Source organism: Octopus sinensis, linkage group LG1, assembly GCF_006345805.1.
Source record: "Octopus sinensis linkage group LG1, ASM634580v1, whole genome shotgun sequence".
NCBI lineage: Eukaryota > Metazoa > Mollusca > Cephalopoda > Octopoda > Octopodidae > Octopus > Octopus sinensis.
This window is the reverse complement of record NC_042997.1, coordinates 193521558-193529057: the sequence shown is the minus strand read 5'-3', so window position 1 is coordinate 193529057 and position 7500 is coordinate 193521558.

Genomic DNA, 7500 nt, shown 5'->3' with positions numbered 1-7500 from the left:
GCACGCCGGGGCGATATGCTTTCCCGCATTTCGTCTGCCGTTACGTTCTGAGTTCAAATTCCCCCGAGATCGACTTTGCCTATCATCCTTTCGGGGTCGATAAATTAAGTACCAGTTACGCACTGGGGTCGATATAGTCGATTTAATCCGTTTGTCTGTCCTTATTTGTCCTCTCTGTGTTTAGCCCCTTGTGGGCAATAAAGAAATAGGTATGTGTATGTGTAGCCGTAACTGAGTGCGCGTGTGTGTGTATGCATGTGGTGGTAACTGTGTGTGTGAGCGTTTGTGGTGTGTGTGGTATTAACTGTTTATATGTGCATGTGTGAGTGATGTTTGTATCTGTTGATGTTGTAGTAAGAGGTCAGCAGCTATGGTAATGGACAGTTTATATCATGAAGAAAACAATATTTAATGAAAAATCAAAAGTTTGTTTCTGTACATTAGAAGTTATCAATTCATACCGAAATATCTGATTCAAAATGAATATTGATGAATCAGGGGATTGTTGTTAAGCAAATGGTAGAAATGAGTAAAAAATATGGTAAATGAAATGCAGACAGGTGCAATTAAAATACGCACCAGGAGTGGCTGTGCGGTAAGAAGCTTGTTTCCCAACCACATGGTGCCGGGTTCAGTCCTACTGCGTGGCAGCTTGGACAAGTGTCTTCTACTATAGCCTCAGACCGACCAAAGCCTTGTCAGTAGATTTGGTAGACGGAAACTGATAGCCTGTCGTATATATATATGCGTTTGTGTGTGTGTGTCTTCGTGCGTGTATTTGTTACCCCACCGCCGCTTGACAGCTGGTGTTGGTGTGTTTACATCCTCGTAACCTAGTGGTTCAGCAAAAGATTTGACTGCTGTTTCTTGCACACCCTGCTACCACATAACAGTTATTTCAGGTCCTTTATCGCAAATAGCTGTTACGTGGTAGCAGGGAATGCTAGAAGTAGCAACCAAATGCACTCGAAAAAAACCTATGGGGAAAAATTATTTCACACTAAGGTTACGAACGGGTCTTTATGAAATATTACCGTATTTTTAAAGTCATTTTCACTTAAAGATATTTTTTTAATATGATAAAAGAAAATTTTTGTAATGGTATTCACTTGAAAATATTTTTTTAAAAATTAAAATATTGCCTGTTTAAAGAAAGCTAAAATATATATACTTACTTTACAAACAACTTACATTTTTGAAATCACATTCACTTAAAAATATTTCTAAGTGATTACAATATTGTGTTTAACAAAAGTGAAAATAGAAACATTTACTGTAAAAACAACTCGTATTATTTCGTTGGTAAGTTAAAGTCACTAAGACTTTTGCCCATCATAATGTGTCTACTCGAAAGATTAGAGTTTCTTCCCTTTCAGGGTTAAGTTATTTTCGGAGTATTTTCCCATTATGCACCGCTTCAGGTATTTATACCCGCCAATCCACCACCACCATATTTCAAGAGCCAGTAGTCCGATTTAGGTGAAACTTGTTTTACACCATTTGTATTCACATTTCTGCGGCACTTTACTTTCAAAGTGTTTTCCCATTATGCGCCAGGTTGGCCGTGTAACATTCCAAGCAAGCAAGATTGAAGTTCATTTCTAATAGAATGTGTAGGATGAATTTTATTCCGTCAACGATGAATTCTTTTCCGATTCGGTCAGGAATATCATTTGGGAATTTTTCCAGTCAGTATTGTATGGCTATTATTCCGTATTCGTGAGGAATCGAGGTGTAGAGGTTTATTACATCAAATGAAACCAGGAGAAATAAGGTTCATCCTACACAACTTCTTCAATTTCAACGAAAACACTTATAGACAATACTCGGGCACGGCAATGGGAACGAGGGTAGCACCTACTTTTGCCAACCTTGTCAAGCATACTTCCAAAAATACTTACCAACTGGAAACGCTACCTGGATGACTGTTTCATCCTGTGGCCACATAACCTTGCACAACTCTCAAAATTTAAAAACTTAACAGCATTAACCACAGTATCCAGTTTACAATGGAATACAGCCACAACCAACTATCCTTCCTGGACATCTTAATCATAAAGAGAAATACTGAAATTGAAACCGAGATCTTCAAACCAAACGGACTCAAAACAATATTTTCTATTCTCTTCTTGCCACCCAAAACATACTATATGTACTTTTTTACTCTTTTATTTGTCTCAGGGATTTGACTGCGGCCATGCTGGACCACCGCCTTTAGTCAAACAAATCGATCCCAGGACTTATTCTTTGTAAGCCTAGTACTTATTCTATCGGACTCTTTTGTCAAACCGCTAAGTTACGGGGACGTAAACACACCAACATCGGTTGTCAAGCGATGGGGGAGCAAACACAGACACACACACACACATATATATATATATAATATAATATATATATATATATATATATATATATGACGGGCTTCTTTCAGTTTCCGTCTACCAAATCCACGCACAAAGCTTTGGTTGGCCCGAGGCTATAGTAGAAGACACTTGCCCAAGGTGCCATGCAGTGGGACTAAACACCCATAACCATGTGGTTGGGAAGGAAGCTTCTTACTGCACAACCACTCCTGTATTTTTCTCTGTTTTATCTCACAGGGTTTCTTTTTATTTTTGTTTTTTTTAGGGAATGGGGAGCAATATTCCCGAGAACTATAAACCGGCTGAAGCAGTTTCAGGCCTCCAGTTACAAAGAGCCGACACATTCTGTTCTATGAAGCTGTGTCCGATGATTGTAATTGAAGGTTCTTCGTTATGAAACTGTTCGGTAATATAAATTGGCTGATAAAATATATATTATATAAATAATACTAATGGTTTCAAATTTTGGCTCGAGGCCAGTAATATCGGGGTAGGGGTTAAATCGATTACATCAACCCCACTGTTCAACTGGTGCTGATTTCACTGAGCTCGAAAGGATGAAAGGCAAAGTCGACCTCGGCGGGATTTGAACTCAGAACATAAAGCAGGAATAAATACTGCTAAGCATTTTGCCCGGCGTGCTAACGATTCAACCACCTCACCGCCTTAAAAAAAAACCTAAATTAATAATGAAGCAGTGTTTTATGAAACCTTTAATTTTTGCGTGTTCCGGGACTAAATTCTGTCATTTGCCGCGCATTGCAATTAAACAGATTTGCCTGCAGCCAAACACTTGATTCAGTGTTTCCACAATGAATTCCAAAATTATATTTTCCAGATATACACGTAAGAATCGTCTTCGAGAAATAATGAAATGCAAACAAAACAAAACAAAACATTTAACACATGTAGTCGCCATATTTATTTAGGTTCTCAATCACAGAATTCAGTAACAGGTGTCCCATATATTTTCACCGAATCCGATCAATAGTTTTAATTTCCAATGAAACCGTATTATCATTCTAACTGCAATTTAATCAGCAAATCATTGTTTTTTTTGCACCATTTTGTGTATGTATTTTTGTTTATTTTCATTTTTATTTCATTAACTTTTTTTTTCCTATTATCGTCTTCGGTTTTGATTATTTCCATGTTGGAAACGTTCTTTATAATGTTGTTGTTGTTGTTGTCGTGGTTGTTGTTGTCGTTGTTGTTGTTGTTGTTGTTGTGGTTGTTGTTGTTGTTAGAGCTATTACCATCACTTATACACTCTGTGCTTTTTGTTCATTTTCTTCTTCTTTAATTTAATTTACATTAACGAAAACATTTCGATTAAGAATAATAAAAATGGCTTGAGTATTGTTTTTGCTTTTAGAACCGGCCGTAATAGATTACTTTTCGCAATTTAGCTGATAATATCATTAGTCAAGCCTGTAATTTGTCCATTGGTCGATAGAAGGCCTTTTATTTTTATTTATGTTATTATCATTATTAATATTAAAGTGGTGAGCTGGTCGAATCGTTAGTACGTCGAACAAAATGCTTACCGGTGCTTCGTCCGTCTTTACGTTCTGAGTTTAAAATTCCGCCGAGGTCGACTTTGCCTTTCATCCTTTCGAGGTCGATGAAATAAGTACCAGTTACGCACTGGGGTCGATGTTATCGGTTAGTCCCTTCCCCAAAAATTTCAGACCTTGTGTCTTCAGTAGAAAGGATTATTAATATTATTATTATTATTATTATTATTATTATTATTATTGTTGTTTTCCTTCTTTCTTCAAATTTTCTTCAGTTTCTCGCCGAGTGTTTTCCATACACCTAGGGCAGAGAAGCTCATTGTATGCATTCCCAGATTACACACGCAAATTCACATGTAAAATATGTATTTAAAAAATTAATAAATAAATTCATGTTGTTTTTACAGCGATAATATTCTTCTCAGTACATGAGCCGTCCCAGTTAACACGATTTTTGGACTTCCTGTAGGGATGGTAAGCCTAGTGTCATTTTCAAATAGGTTTCAGTATCTTTTTTTTATCATTCCTAGAGATCCTACAATAACTGGTACTGTAGTCGCCTTGAGATGCCACATTTTTTCAGTTTCTATTAGCAAGTCTTTATATTTACTAATCTTGTCAAATTCTTTGCCGCTATATTGTGATCGCAAGGAATACTCATGTCAATTAATAAACACACCTTTTTTGTCTGATCTTTTATAATAATATCCGGTTTATTAGCTTTTATAGTTTTGTCGGTATGTCCCAGGGAATCGACACATTTCTCCCTCAGTCACAGCTTCAGGATGGTGTTTATACCATTTGTCAGCGGTTTTGATTTTTTAATGCCGACATATTTTCCAGTGTAAATACTGACCGACTCTGTCATGTCTTGCTTTATATTCTACGGGTGCTAAGACTCTACACCCTGAGATTAGGTGGTCTATAGTTTCAATCTCATCGTTACAAAATCGGCATTTTAGGTCAGCTCTACTTTTATTATTATTATTATATTATTATTATTATTATTATTATTATTATTATCATTATTATCATTATTATTATCATTATTATCATTACTATTATTATTATTATTATTATTATTATTATTATTATTATTATTATTATTATCATCATCATCATCATATACTATCTAGTCAAGGTGGTAAGCTAGCAGAATCATTACCGCGCCGGACAAAATGCTTAGTGGCATTTCTTCCATTTTCACTTTCTGAGTTCAAATACTGCCGAGGTCGACTTTGCCTTTCATTCTTCCGGGGTCGACAAAATAAGTACCATACCAATTAAGTACTGGGGTTGATTTAATCGATTAACTCCTCCCATAAAATTGCTATCCTGTGCCAAAATTTGAAACCAGCATTGCAAGGCAGAGAACTGATAGAATCGTTAGATTGCCGGACAAAATGCTTACCGGCATTTCGTCCGGCTTCATGTTCTGAGTTCTAATTCCGCTTACTAGAATCACATTGTTTAATGTCTCCTTTTCTAATAGGACATGTTAGGGCATGAGTGAAAAGCGGCTGTTATTTCTAGTAATCCGAGTTCAGCTAAAACTCTTCAAGGCGGCGCCCCAGCATGGCCACAGTTCCATGATTGAATCAAGAAGAGTTCTACAAACTTCAGGTGATAATATTTTTGAAGTCAAAGTACGAAGGTTCTAATCTAAATGCTGCTTCTGTTGTTGCTGTTGTTACTATTATCTTTTTTTTTTCTTTTATTTATTTCAGTCATTTGACTGCGGCCATGCTGGGGCATCACCTGCTCATGATAATGTTGTTGTTTAACCCCAAGTCAACTCTAATTTTGATTAAACACTCTCAAGCCATGACAATCCTGCAACTTTTGCTTTTGTTTCCTCGGGAATCTGAGACCCCCTTCGGTCGCGACACAGCCCATGGGATTGCACCTAGAAAGTTACCCTCCCAAACACAAGTCCGGGCAAGGTTGTTTACGGAAGACCAGCGGTCGCCCATGCATACCGGCCTCCCCTCTCCATGCCACCAGTCATATCCAAGGGAAAGGCAAGGGCCTATACAGTTTGGCACCTGTGACATCGCAACTCATTTCTACAGCTAAGTGAACTGGAGCAACGTGAAATAAAATGTCTTGCTCAAGAACACAACACGCAGCCCGGTCCAGGATTCGAGCTCACAACCTCACAATCGTAAGCTCGATGCTCTAACCACTGAGCCATGCGCCTTTAGGATACACTATTCCTCAGGAATAGTGTATCCTAAATCACATTGTCTGATGTCTCCTTTCCTAATAGGATATGTTAGGGTGTGAGTGAGATTCAGCCGTTATTTCTAGTAAACCGAGTGACCACCAGATGCTTCCTTACTCGTTCGTATAAATGCTGCATTGTATTTAGATAACGCTTTGTTATATCATCCGCCACTATCACCAATAATAGTTATGTATTATTGAATCGTTAGATTTACAAAATAGGTTTTTATACTTTGTTTCTTTTTCTTTTTCCTCCGGAGAAAACCAAGCTGAAACCTCTGCGTGTTTGCGGTATATATTTGATATTACGTTGTATTATTACTTCTGAATCATCGTTTATACAATACTGAACTTTAACGAACACAATACCGCACAAGTTTGCTTTTGTGCAATGGGCATGACAGAAGTAATAAATCACACGAACGTCATTGGAAATATATCCGTGTAAAAACGACAGATGAAAACCTGCGATAGAATTGCATTTCTCTGTAGAGATTGGTTGCTGCTTTCGTCATTCTATGTTACCATAATCAGGAAAGCAACAACACAATTCAATAGATAACAGGAAAAAATACATAAAATATATTGTAGACATAGAAAAAAAGTGCCGTTCGTTCGTAGTTTTCAGTATATAAATCAAGGAATAAATACTGCTTGTAATTTGGTTTTTTTCATTTTTTTATGAAAGCGAATCGACAACTTAGTTGTCCAAAAATGAGATGGTTATAAATTAATATTTCACACGCACTTCTGATCGGGTTATGCTATTTCAAATCCGCCTCCCGGTTCAGTACCAGCACTTGGCCCTTGGCCCTGAAACCGAGTCCTTCGGATCAAGTCTCCTAGTATCGTGAATCGTGAATAATTTCTTCCCTTGCTCCCAACAGTCATGGACGCCAGGGAAAACAATATGGACTCTGCCTTACCTTTACTGACTGACCCATTAAATATACACACACACACACACACACACACACACACACACATACACACACGCGCACACACATACACACACGTACACACACACACACACAGAGTTTTTATATCGCAACTCAAGATTCATAGCAATAAATGCAGGTAACGTAATTTCCATTTTAAGCTATATATGTGACATACACAGGTTTCCCCTAAGCCGAATGTTGTTACGTGAGCAGACTGTCACTGCTACATAAACTAATTCAATAACTTCCATGGTTCTAACAGCATATCTATATAACGTGGTTCGAATTCCACACGCTATGATGGTTTAATTTTAAACTGTGCACCATACAGGTGTAGAGTACGAAACTGCTTATTTAGCCCAAATTTTCTGTCGCGTTTTCCAACACACTATTAAATTATATATATTATTATTTGACTGAACGCCACGCATCCATTTCCAAGTATATATATAT